Source organism: Dromaius novaehollandiae, chromosome 3 (assembly GCF_036370855.1).
Source record: "Dromaius novaehollandiae isolate bDroNov1 chromosome 3, bDroNov1.hap1, whole genome shotgun sequence".
NCBI classification, from domain to species: domain Eukaryota; kingdom Metazoa; phylum Chordata; class Aves; order Casuariiformes; family Dromaiidae; genus Dromaius; species Dromaius novaehollandiae.
In genome coordinates, this window is record NC_088100.1 from 44,991,092 (window position 1) to 45,005,645 (window position 14,554).

Below are 14,554 nucleotides of genomic sequence, written 5' to 3' on the forward strand. Positions count from 1 at the left end.
TTCTTCACTAGCTAATGCTTTATTGCACTCTATCAAGCTGTAGCATGTTCCAAAGAATCAAATTGGCTAAAAAATGAGAAGGATATAGAAAGATTCCTGAATAAAATACTTCCATTTGATCTGACTAAGTCATTTAGCTAAATTCTAGGTGGCAGTTTTCCACCTTTCAAAATACAACTGCATGTTTATTAAATGTTGATATTTTTGAAAACCTCTAACTGAAACAGTTTATATTTTATCGGGTGCTTTCTTCATGTAAACAAAAGCCACAGAAAAAATAAGGTTAAATTGAGGGGTTTTGGTATTTTAGGACAGTAACACTTTTTTGTTTTAAAATAAAATTTTGAACAGAAGAAATTAAAAAGTGAAATGAATTTTGTTAATTTTTAAAACTTCCACCCTTTCCCCATTTTTGACATTCACAAACTCTCTGAATAATTTAGGGACTGAGGAAAAGAGATGGACTGTTTTCACCTACAATTTTCAAACAAAACTATTTCCCAAAAGTAGAACTTTAAAACATAAGTCTGTTTATCCTTAAGTTTTGAAAACAGACTTATAGACCATAATTAGATGCTATGCGGTGTCATTGTTGTTATAGATGTAAATGTCCAGTTTCCTTCTCAAAACTGCATTACTTTAAAATATAATGCTATTTTGTTATAACGACTTCTACAGATTTAGATTACAGTATGCCAAAAAGTGGATTTATTCAAAAAATTTTCATTTTAATTTTTGCTTTTCAGAGTTCTGGAATGTCCCATTCATTCTTTTGTTATGAACAAAGGTAAATAAAGTTCCTTATTTGCCTTCTCTGCAGTATTCAGAATTTTCTGCGAGGTTAATCTGTTCCCATCCACTAAGAGTCAGTTTCTCGCATATCTTTTCACACAGTCTTTGGATCCCTTTCCTATTGTAAAGCTCTAAATATCTCCCCCTGTGCCCCTGGTTCCTTTTCTGTAATGTACGATGCCCAAGAGTGATTAGGACTAAAAACAATATTCCCCTTGAGGATGTAAACTGATTTATGAAATGGGGATAGCAACGAAAACTAAGAGAGAAATGGTATAAAACACTTATATGGTTATTACTAATACTGTTATTTTACCATTTTCACTGTTATTTTCTACCTTTGCACTTATGTATAGGTTTACTTTGAGCTTTTTAGGTAATGCCTCATGCTTTATCTTAAGTGCTTCGAGTTAATTTAGAAGGCAGAAAAGTATTCATCTTCATCCACAGATCTTCAAGATCTTCTGAAAATATCCTGAAAGGGTACATCATTTCAGTAACAATTAACATGAGCCAGTTAAGCCAACAACCTCTTGTAATAAATGCTTCTCTTAGCCTATTATGCAAAAATGGAAAAACTGAGGAGGTTGGGTGGCTTATTCAATACTATATGGCAGCCTCAGAGACAGGAATAGACTCTGACTGCCAGCTACGCTGTGAGTTTCAGAGGAAGCCCATATACCTTCTTTTGTTGAGGCCTTGTGTCGGTGGCATTTCCATTAGTGGAACAACTGATACTTGCTGAATGTCGTGCATGCCCAGTTATGCCCACACAAGGTATGAAACAGGCTGTATAACTTCAGTGATGATTCACATATCATCTGTTAATTCTGTGCTGCCACCTGCAAATGAATCCTGCAAGGAGAGGAGGGAGGCGTGAAGGTGAGACACATGGACCTGGACACTCAGCTGCTGTCATCTTTGCTACTTGGTTGGCGGTGCACACAAGTCCGAGCTCTAGTGGCCACCACCTGGGTAAGGCCAAGCAGTTTTGTTAAGGGCAAGTGTGCATATGCACGTGACGGCTGTTTGCTTGCCGCTTGGTGGCCGGGTGCCTGGGGCTGAGCAGGTCAGGAGTGGACCTTGGGCGGGCGACTTACGTGCTCGCCCCAGCCGGCTGCAAGGCGCCAGTCCCACTTTCACTGCAGCGCCACTTCAGTGCACGAAAACCTCCTTGTTCACCTGAGCCTGACAACAATTAGTCTCATTGCTGAAGCATCACCTAGGCTTTTGATATATTATTTGACCCTAGCTAGTCTTTGAAAACTGACTCAAGGTTCCTCTTGCTACCGCAGAGGTGCTTGTGCTTGATTTCTCATTTTTTTAACACAAATGAAAAGCTGGTATGTAGCAATCACCTAACCCAGAAGGACTGAATTAATATTCTAGTAACACTTAAAGTAATTTAACACCTCTCCAAAACTGTTTTGTGAGGGGTGTTTTTTGGAAAAGCATGATAGAGAGAAACTCTTTCATAAAAGCTTACACATAAGAAACATACAGAGGTTTTCACACCTACTAGAAGGTAATTAGAATCCTGTTAGTGTCCAGAATGAAAATGAGCTTCTTTTTTTTCCTCTCATGTTAATGCAGATAATAATTCTGTGCAACTTTCTTGCAAGGGACAAAGGTATGAATAGCTCTACAGTCATCATCTTCACCTCTGGTTTTATTTGGAGTCTTAACTTTAAAGAGAGATCTGGTTTATTCTGTAGAAATAAGCAGGAGTGCTAGAAAAGGCTAAATATCGTCATAAAACAAAACATTATGATACCAGAAACCCTTAGGAGCAACACTAATGCTTTTAAATGAAGGTTTTATTTGTCTCTGAGCTGCAAAAAGAAGTCACTAATGAGATGTCATTTACATTCTAACACCTGTTAAATGGCACTTTTCTCTTTCCCCAAAGAGTGAGATGTTTATGAATGTTTGCAGTTTCCTGAGTGTATCTGCAAGAATTATATTTTCATAAACAGTGCTGTATATTTTTCCTGTATATACTTTAGTTACACTGGAACAATATAAGGGATATCAGGAGCTTCTGGGTTTTTATTAGATTTATTTGTAGTTGTTATACAAATCTAATGTGCAATTTCTAACTTACAAAGAAATTTCATTAATCAGGATTTAACACAATTGCATATTTAGGATGTGATTTGCAGCATTTACAGTGCAAGAACTGTATGTAATTATGCCTCCGTTTAAATGAAAATTAAAAGTTTACATTGTAGCAGGGTATACACGTTGAATATATTGCTTTGCAGAATAAGTCCTCCAAAGCAGAACACCTGAAAATCAAGTTTCGGTTGGTTCTGTAGGGGAATGGAACAGACCTGCTACATGATGTGACTTTTAAGATTGGGACTTGCATTAAAACTGACCAGAGGGAAAGATGGGAAATTATGGGGAAGAAAACGATCTATAACAATACAAGTTGATATGCTTCTGTTAGATACGCATAATGTAAGTTTCTTTCAGTCATTTTTAAAGTAGTTTGGTGTATAAATTAACTCATTCCGTTAATATAAAAAGGCAGAATCCACAGAGGCTTGTGCTGGAAATAAGTTTTGCAGAGGAATTTGAAGAAAGAATTAAATTAGTATTACAATTAGGACTAGAATTAGAAATAAAGAGGTGAATATTAGGGACACAGTGCGCTCGGCACCACAAACAGCTGCAGCAGGTGCCCCTGCGGACCGCGGCTCTCCTCCACTAAGGGTGGGATTCATGCCGGGTCTCTGTTTCACAGTCCCCAGCCCAACGCCTACAGTTTGCAGACCTGCTGCTTGTCTTCCAGATGTGTCTCTCCAGGTACCGCATCCAGCTGCGTAATACATCTGCGCAGGGGAGCAGGAGAGGAGCAACGGCTCCGAGCAGACCCTGTGCCCTTTCATCAGTTAGGGTTCCCTGTCTAGCCCCGAGGCACTACGATCCCAGCACAAGACAAGGAGTTACAGTAGGGGAAAATCTATCAGTAATGGCTAGCGCTTTCATAAGTGGCGAAAACATGGCTCAGCGAGGTGCGGTGCCATTCTGGACGTCAGTAAAAGAGCCAACAGGAAAGCTGGAAATAGCATTTGGATCTTCTGATTCTTAATCTGATGGTTTATCTATCAGGTGTAAAAGCAGAAGACAGGCTTGACTGCTGTAGCAAACCATCACATTTAACTGGAGGAATTTGTCTGTGATTCAGTGCAGTCCTTCCTGGGAAAAGGCCAGCGAGGAGCCGTAAGTGGAACTGAGCTGAGAGAGTATAGTGTGCAAATGGTGTGCATGGGAGCAATTAAGCTTTGGGTGTTCTAAAACAGTTCCTGAAATTTTTAGGCATTTTAAGCCCCGTTTCAATTAGCTAGTGCTGAGATTTTAAAACTTGATGGTTCTGCAACACTGTAAACATTATTAATGTCAGTAGGGTCCTAAGTGGTGGTTTCAGTTTTTCAAAAAGGTTTTAATATACCTGTGTCTATTACAGATGTTCCTTGGGATTCAGCTTTCCTTGGGAAAGGCCCATATAAGTTGACAGTGTCTCTTTCGACATGCTGCATGTGTGACAAAAGAAAGCAGTGTTTGTAAGTTAGAGTCAAAGTAATGACAAGCCTTTCAATGAAGGTAAGAACAAGTTCTCGTGGGCTAAGTCTACTTAAGCTACCTTTTGGATTTAACTCGAATGAATCAGATTTTTTTTCAAAAAGAGGAATGACTGAGCCCTGCTTAAAAGCCAAAGAGCACAAGCTTTAAGGCTTAAGTATTCTGCACTTTGAGAGAGGGACTAAAAATGTTTCAGATATGACTGGATCTTTCTAAGAAATAATTGCAAAGTTTCATTTCATGAACCGTCTTTCCTCCTATTTTTCCTAGTTCTATATTATTGCCTCTCCCCCCCCCGTCAAACTGCAGCACATTTTCTGTAATTCTTGTCAGTCTCGGATGTTCTGCTCAGAAGGTAGAGGGATGGTTTTGCTTTAGATTTACAGCAGATTTAAATTTTCTTGTATTTTTGGAGACTGCTTTCTTCTTGCTTACCTTCTGTCTGGCGAAATTATTTAGAAAAGTTTGCAGTCTAGAGAACATGAGCTTAATCACACTGTTCTGTAATTACTCATTGGCTTTATTCACAGTGGATGATACATACCTTGCATGGTGCTAAAGGAAATGAGTATATTCATTTCCTATCCAGTTCCCGCCTTGCATTATATAAGCCAAATTTCCATTCTGTAAATAGAGATGAATCAGCAATCCATATAATATCTATTCATCATACATATTTCACAAGGAGGATATTGTGGTGGGTGGAAAGTTCTTACAAAAATAATATGGAAATCCGGAACTTGATGTGGAGTGTCAGAGAGCTTCTTACTATTATTTACCTTATCAGCTTCTGCTTTCTGAAATCAATGGAAGGGCATCAAGTTCAGCTAATCCATATTTCTGAGTATGAAATTGAATTTATAGTCTGTAGTATGTTGACTACCGCTCACATTTAAGGCATAATTGATTTTTATTGAAAAGCCAGCAGGCACATCAAAAATTTCCACAAACCACAAGGATGTTAAATTTTACCCTGTTTAGATAATAGTGTTGCTTTATTTATCCTTTAAAATGAAGCTTTTATATTTATATCAGCAAATGCTGTGGAAGTGTGACTGATGCCTTGTGAAACCATCAATCCATAGTTCTGTTAAGCTCTACAGTATAGAAATAAGCAACTTTTATATTCCTAAGGTAAATGTCTATGGTTGGTTTGTTTTAAAAATAAACGGAATAATAAATCTGCACAAAAGAAATCATTTTATGTCATGTAGCCAAGTTATTTTTCTTCATTCCAGCAAACAGCATGTGCAACTACTTTTTCTATCCTCTTCTCCTTTCTCTTTCTCCATCTTTGGTGCTGTTTATTCCTATGTCATGCTTTTAAACATAGGAAGGGTACTTCCGTATCTGATTTTAATTCCTTATGGATAGCAAACTAACTAATCCATATTGAAAATCTCAGTTTCCAAGGCATTGGCTTCATTTCTTTCAGGTAATAAGGTGATCTTAAGCACAAACCAGTTTTACTGCCAACAAGGTCTTTGTGACAAGCTTCTTTTCAACTAATTGAACAAAAGCAGATTTCACTTCCCTTCCATCTCTTGGGCTATCCTGATTATTTGTGCATGTCCCTGCACTTTTCGTACTGCATCACCTCAATCCATGTATGTTTTTAATAATAATTTTTGGAACCAAAGAAAGAAAACTCTGGGTTGCTCTGCACAGGATATACGCTACAGTAAATAGCTTGGCTGGGAATTTTGAAAGACCAGGCAACGAGTTATGTATGTGTGACTCAAGAGTGTTCAAAACAATTTATCAAATACTCAGAAATACCAAACTTAAAGAGATTATACATCAGTTTCTTAGTGTACAAGTATCAAGACGAAATGATCTACCTTTTGCAAAGGCAGGTATTTTCAAATCTGTGTGCAACAGGTGCAGGCACAAATCCAATTAATAAATAACAAGATTTGTGCCTGCTCCTCTCTACTCTCACTTTCAAACTTCACTGCAAACTGTCTACAGATGTTCATATTTTCTTTTATTTTTCTTCATGTTGTCCATAGCAATTTGCACATTCTTGCTTCCTTTCTACTGTGCGACTAATGAAAGCACCCTTTTTCTTTCTGAAATATTACAGATTGTAGTTAAAAGTGGCTTGTAACTAGCACAGCTATGTCACATGTCAGTAATATACAATACACTGGATAGGCAGAGTCTTCTCAAATACTTATCAGTTTTATCTTTCCATCTTTCTGGATATAACTAGGCTGCTAAAAAAAAGAAGCCCTCCTCTGACACTGTAGCCGTGATCATCCACATGGCCTTAACTGGTGGTTTGCTCTCTGGTTTGGTCTGGACTGCTGCAACTGACTCTCTCTAAGGGAATATAAAGTATTTTGGGGGACAGCTCATTCTGAAGACTGCTCCCAAAATGTACTGTGGGGCAGGCAGCAACAGTTTTGGCTCCTGCCACTCTCCATAGTCCTCCACAAGATCCCTGAAACATCTTCAAACTTCCCCCACATCTTAAAGTGCATCCCAGAACTTGCCACGTGTATACTTGCTTTGAGGAGATGAAAACACCGCTTTGATGGGCTGCAACACATTCCTCACATTATTTCAGATATCATGAACTAAAAAAATCCAAACATGTGGAATAATTACTCCCTGGCCATGGAAGGCTAAGGAGTGAGGCATGGAGGAGACCCACGTGAGGCATGGAGGAGACCCACGTGAGGCATGGAGGAGACCCAAAGGCAAATGCTGAGCAGTGAAAGTGTGCCCACTGGTGGGCTCCAGAGCGAGCTAGCACTGAGCAGTGGGGTCTGAACCTGCCTGTACCACTGGGCCATCCCTTGCCTCATTTATTTAGTAGAGTTAGAGCGCAGGCTGAGAGCTTTTGTACATGCCTTCGTAATTGAAGGCATCATTCATTTCCTTATTGTGGACTTTTCTGTTCTTACACATGAACATTGATACCGCTTTGTTTCAGCATTGTTTGCCTGTAATGTAACCACACCACTCATTATTTCCACTAAAATAATGTTTCCACCTAATGTTTAGGAGCACTGTTCAGAGACCAAGATGCAGTTACAACAGATGTCATACACAGAATGAAAAGATTAGTTTCTGCCTCAAATCAATTGCAGCCAAAGGGTGAGTAAAGAGACAGGAGGTGACTATAGACAGATAGGAGCCCAAGGAAATAACGAAAAAAATGTTTTACCACTTTTACATATGATGTTCATGCACGTTTTCAGGGTAGGTTCCAAGGCTTCTTACAATGAACACGTGAATGAAAAACGTTAAAGGAATGTAGGCTACTGAAGCTGACCTTCAGTTCATTGACCCAGATTTGTTTCACCTAGTTTTAAACTTCCAAATTAAAGAGGCTTGATTTTTTTCAGAGAGGTGATTTTTTTCAAAGATGCTGACCATCTCTCATAATTAGCATTTATTATTCAGTCATTTTTTCTGTTTAATTCTTCTGAAAAAAGACCTGCGTAGTTGCCTAAATGCTTATGTAGACTTACATTTGTTTGGTTAAGAAAAGATGAAATATTGATGGTAACCATAAATTTTGAGTAATCTTTAGAAATCTTGGAATTTAGGAGTCATCTTAAAAAGGAATAGTTAATATAATGTACCACTTGTGTAGTGCCAGGTCTGTGAGGGGTGAAAGATCTGTTTGTCTGTCTAATAGTACATCCTCTATGTCTAAGTGTCTCATCTTTCAACTTCGCACACGTATATAGGAAAAGTATGCAAATTTACATGAAAATTCCCTAGAGTATTGTATGGACAAATCTTGCCCATTAATGGACTCATAATGTCTATTCTAATATGAAATACATAAAAGATATTGTTCACAAGTACTGAAATGGGAACAATTCTGTTACAAATACATGTAGTGCGCTGAAACCAAGCAGAAAATGCATTTATGTAAGAATACAATATAAATTTATCATTGTAACAATTTTGTATGAAAGGGAGATTTTATTTGCATTCACATTCACTGCAGAGATCTGAAAATTACTTATACATTGAATTTGTGCTCACAATTAGAGGAAAGTTTCTAATACTTTTCTGGTTTTGAAAAATTAGAGGCTGTTGATGGCAAAATATAAAGACACTGGTGAAGATGGGAACATATAAGTGGGTATGTGAGAAAAGCAGATACTCAGGAATTGATGCTGAAACAAATGAGCCTTTTCTCCGTCAAACTATTCACTTATTTCCAATCTTCCCCTTACAGAACTTTTAGTCACTAAAAGGATCGTTCTTAAATGATATCCTGGAGTCCTGAGTTGATTTTCCTACTACATGCAGAATCATCAGGACAAAAATAATGCCCTGGTTATTTTACTTTCTGATTTTGAACATGAAGATTTTGGTACAGATAATTTGGTGTATTTATCAATTAGAGTAATTCTGAGCCAGAGTTTAATTTATCATGAATGGGAGGATGAACTGAAATATTAAACGAGATTGCTTGCTGAAAACGTGATAATTAAGAATTATTTTTTTTTATTTTGGTTTGTTCCTACTGCCCTCATACTACTGCCCCATTAAAAAAAAAACTTATTTTTTAATGGTAAAATATTAATTAAAGACTGATCACATCTTTTCTGCATCATATATACTGCTTACACATAAACATACAGAAGAGCACACACACACATGCATTTTTGTTTTTCACCAAAGAATAGGAAAAGGCTAATTTCACACAAGTTTTCAGTTAAAAAGGAGGATTTTTCTGTAATAAATAATTAAATTCTGAAGATTGTATTAAATGTGATTTTCCTCAGACACATTTCAGCAATCCCTACAGTTTGATCTTGTTTGCAAAAACAGCAGAGTAGCCATGCAGAGACCTTTGCATCATTTTTCTTAGTGTTTTTAGAGAAAGAAAACAGAGGACGTCTCCAAGACTGCTAACCACATTACTATCAGCAAAAACAAATCTAGATTTCCTAATCTAGCTAATTGTTACATTTGCTAATTTTCTGCCCGAGGGCCAGTCCTATCTTCATAACATGCTTTCGGATAATGTTTACAAAGTTTTGGTTCTTCTTGTACATGAAATCCATTAATAAGATTACATTTGGGCTCTTATTCTATAGCCTATCTGTGTATTCATACACTGTGTATTCTTGTTTCATCTCCATAGTGTGTTATTCCAAAATATTTGCCAAACCAGCTATTCTAGAGTTAAGAGGGAAACAAAATACTTTTTTCTCCTGAGAAAGTATATAAGGTTTCTTTCTGCTTTTGTATGCGTATGTCCAAATTTCTTGAGGAGAAATTTGGTCTATATTAAAAATTCAGAAATTTATGATTGTTTTCATCTGTCTCAGGAGAGACTTTTTTATTATTGAAAGAAAATAAAGTAAGGGTTAGTCTTCTAAGTTTAGGGCTCTAAAGGAATAACACGAAGGAAGACAAAAAAGGTTTATGCAATTAATGGTTGAAAAATATTTAAATATAAGACTTAAATGACAAAAGTTTGATTTCTCTGTGAATAAATAATAGTTATTAGCTGCTTGATTAGGATCCCAGTGACGTGAGGGTGGCACATGTTACATATAGGCTCTGCATCGGTTGCAGAGTTAGACTCCACTTGGGTAGAGGCCCATCTGCGTTTGGAGGCCAGACCCAATTCTGTTGTTTATGGTAGTAGATATTCTCCCTTTCCAGAGAAGCAAGAAGAGACCAAGTTGCTATGGAAGTGATCTTCCTGTGAGTGTTAGATTTGCCGAGAATATGTTGCTAATATAGAGCCATTTAACTAACCGTTAAAATAGCTTGGTTATATAAATGTTTCCCTTGTATGGATTTCTGAATCAAGAATGTTCTTACACAAATACATACTGTTGAATGTTAATTGCTGGTAAATCTTAAGGATTGGATTTTTTTTTCCTACTAATGTCCATATGGCTAGGATATGATTTTTTAAAGCTGACCACTGAATGTCCAGTGGAACTCGATAGTTCTAAAAAGCTTTTGACTTTGCAAGAGTTTCAGTACATGGTTAAATCACAAAAGAGGAAATTCTGAACACTTTTGAGGACCAAAAAAATATAATGCACTATGGAATTCGAGCTGGTAAGTTAAATTGTTACTGAATTTCTGTGTGAAAATTTACATTGCACCAAATTCAGCACTCTGATAAGATGCTTTTATATGCCTCCAAAGCTACTAGCTTGTCTTAAAAATTCTTGATTAACACAGATTTATGTAGTAACTCCTGCATTAGAGCAGAGGGAAATTACTGTCTCTGTCATCAAAGATAGTTTCAGCATTCTTCAGTGGGAGCTGAACAAGACTTAAACCTACATTCATTTTTTGCTTAAAATAAAATTCCAAGCTTGAAAATAAATGATTATTTTTTATCCTCTACAGTGGTTTTATTTTCTCAAATTCTTTTAACCAATATTTAACCAATATTACCTCTCACTCAGGTTGTACCAAGCGTTTAGGTTCTGCTTCTTCTTTTCTCTAGGTTGAAAAAGAAGATACTTCTGTCTTTGTACCTACAGAAGATGATGTAGGATGATAGTGTAGGCTAGAAATAGCAGCTGTAGAAGAAAGAGGCTGTTACACCTAATTTCTGCTGTATAGAGACTGTGCCCTGTATTGATCTAAACTTGGCCATGCACACCCTTTTTAGAGCCATGGATACTGTTTATTAGGTTACAGCCTTATGGATTTATCTCTTTGTAGCCAAGAGAAGATATCTATGTAAACAGAAAAACAGAATATGGAAAAACACAGTTTTCAAGTTAGAAATGGTTCCCATCAGACATCAATATTGCTAAAACATCAACTAAAATGCACTTCTAATTTCAGAAGCAAAACATCACATGTGAAGGAAGTTGTGATGCAAACAGCAAAAAAAAGTTGAATGCTGTACTGACATATTTTTATTCTTTTAGCACCCCCTATTCTAACTACTTTACTTAAGACGTAACTAAGATCAGGAAAGTAAAACACTAAATAGGTCCTTCAGTAAATGGAAACAAATAAGCTTTTTCCTGCCACAGAATTACTGAAAATCAGTCCTTCTTGTGAAGCTAATCTCCTGACAGATAAGACAGTGAATTCCCCCATTCCCTCCTCCCTTCCTTCCTACATGCTCACAAATGGGTTGCAACAGAAAGATGACAAATGAGTTGTGTTTGGCTGGATTAATGGGTATTATCATGTTAATGGATGTTTATGGTGCAGTTTGGGAGGTTCATGTGGTTTCAAATAGTGGTGTTGTTCTGGGTAGCTGAAGCCTCTCCCTCTGTGTGTGTGAGCGCGCGTGTGTTATTAGCTAGCTTTTTATGCATATTGTACATTTTTGGTCTCCTTAATGGGTCACAGCTAAACAGGATGTGGAAATGTTGGCCTTGTGCTTGGATCTTTCATCCTATCATAAAGCATGACATGCAAAATGTATGTGTTTGAGACCTGTCTTTTACAGTCTTTGTGAACACAGGAGCCTCATAATCCTGAGTCTACTCTGTTGCAATCACTTTTAAAATCTGACATATTGATCAGGAGTTTAGCCTGAGTAACTGCTGCACATATATCAACTCTGGTTGGTGATGTCAGGTCAGATTTGATGGCAAGATCATCTTACAGCCAACCAGGATAGTTCCTGCCGCTCACGTGAACCAATGCCCTTAACCTCATTTGGCAATGAAAGTGTATTTTGCCTAGAGAGGGCATGGGAATTCTGTGCTGAGTAAAGGGGGCAGGTCCTGGGGAAAAGGTCTCATCAAAGACAGAGGAGAGCTGCTCCAAGAACTAACAGGACTCAAAATTTAAAGTCACGCAGAAATAAATAAGCTTTTGCTGTGGATTTTGAAAGATCTTTTTTTCCTGTTAAAAATTCCTTGTTCTAGGAAACTGAAAAGAGCTATTCTTGTTTGTTCTCCTTTTCTTCTGCCCACAAGGCTTGTTTCCCTCTTATTTTCAGTATTCTTTCTATACTCTTTATCTTGAGCTGATGATAGACTTCTTTCATACTAGCTATATATAAAGCAATACACGTCAGACACTTGTGTGCAAACTTTGCTTAAAAACCTAAATGTTCATTTGAACATTAAAATGCATCATTAGCAAGCAGTATTGAGGGAGTTGCTCACATAAATGTACAGTTGTGTTGACACTCAGTTTTTTTCTAGAAAGAGCAGGTATTTAAAATCTGGAATTGTCCACGGAATACCCGACAAGATATAGTAGAATCTCTATCAATTAATTTATTTATTGACTCAGACACAGTAAAAAAATCATGAAGCTTTGAGACACAATAAAAGCGAAGGCAAAATTCTCTTTCATCTAATCCACAGGATTTCTTTTTTTTTTTCCCCCTAAAATTTGGGAATTCAGATTTTCTTACCAGAATAGCATAGTTTTCGATTAAGACAATGAGAAAGCCTAAGAGATCTTCTAAAATCATTACCAGAGGGGATTTTAATGTACTGAAAAAGTCATTGCCATTTATTTGGTATTCCTCCACCATACAGTGTAAAATAATTCCTTCATGTCTTTTCTTTCCTTAAAAATTCACCAAGCGTATGTGGACCTCACAGATGCAGCTTTAATTGAAAGTAATGTCAAAAACACTGTTTTGATCTGTTTCCTTTCTTTTGACATTCTCTGTTTTTGGAATATGTTGAGTCTGTACGACCACTCTCTGTTCAGAAATTCATCTGGAAATTTACATATTTTAAAGGCTTCTAGCTCTATAATACAGCTGATCATAATAGTGCAAGCTACACAGAAATTGAGGTGTGAAAGAGAAATTTCCCAATTTCAGTCCTTAACTGGAATACAAAAACAATTCTTCCCCATCTGGGAAATACTGCACAAGGCTTTTCTCTGACTAGGCTTGCTAGAGGGATAAAGTTCATATGATCCAACAATGGATAGACTGTATCTGGCTTTAAAAGAAAGATATTTTTGTAGATTCATTAATTTACTCTGCTATAATTGAAATGCACAGAATGTTTCATACATTCTGAAACATACTGAAATACATTACATCCAAGCAAACCCCTAAATTTGCTCAAATCTAATAAATTACATAGTATTCTGCAGGATGATAAAGTCTGTCTCTGATGAAGTAAGTAATGTTCCTGCCACACAAAGGTGTAAATCCCACAGGAAACATTATATATCAAGGAGGCTCAGCATTTTACTGGATTATGCCCCAAGAGAAAGAAAGACAAAAGAAAAGAAGAATAAAGTAAGATAGACATTCATAAAGCTTATTCTGTGGGTCATCTGGTTTTCACCCCTGAACAAATAAAATTAAGAAAGGTCTTGGTCTCAGAAAAAGGTTGCTAGCTTGCATATAATTTTTCAAATGAATTGTGAAACCACCTACTGTTAAAAATAAATTGAATCTAAGGGCAGAGTACGTGTACTCTGTCATTTACAGGTAGGTCTAATTCCGACAGCTCAGTACTAAATGCTGTGGCTGTGAACACCTTTCAGATTATACTGGTATATTTATTCTGGAATAAATCTACAACAACAGGAGGTATATGCAGTCCTCAGGTTATATCGGTGTCTTCCACTTTTATTAGCTGAATCTGTCCATCGCGCTACTAAACTACAAAGGATGAGGAGGAGACAGGCTTGCTAGCAGCTGAAACCTCAAAATAGACAAAACTGTGAAATGAAGCACCTCCAACAACATCTACTGTGCACAGTCCACGTAGAGGGATTATATAAAGATTTGAAAGGCTCCACTTGCAGAAGGAGTTGAACCTGCAAATAAGCCTTCAAAAAACAAACCCAAGCAAGAAGTGTTAAGCATTAAGAAGGAAAATAGTGTATGTCTGCATACACAAGTAAGTATTTTCTATGTGCATGTGTGCATGTAAATACAGGCACAGGGCTCAATTCTTCCTTCCTCTGTGGATTTGGATGACTCAGGATATATCTGCGATAGCACATCCTCAAACCCAAACCCTGCTGGCACCCACCTATTACGGATGCGAAACTAATCCGTAATGCAGGTGACAAATCGAGATCAGAAATCCCAGGATATAATTCACTTTCTGGCCCAGCAGCCTAAACTGCAGTGCCTTACTGTCCCTGAGCCTGCTTCTTGTTTTCAAAATACTGACAATTATGCTTCCTTACTTCATTGAAGAGGAGTGATAGATACGAGTAGGCAATTTCTTACCAGTGGAGGGGCTACTTGTCAAAATTCCTGAGTTGACCA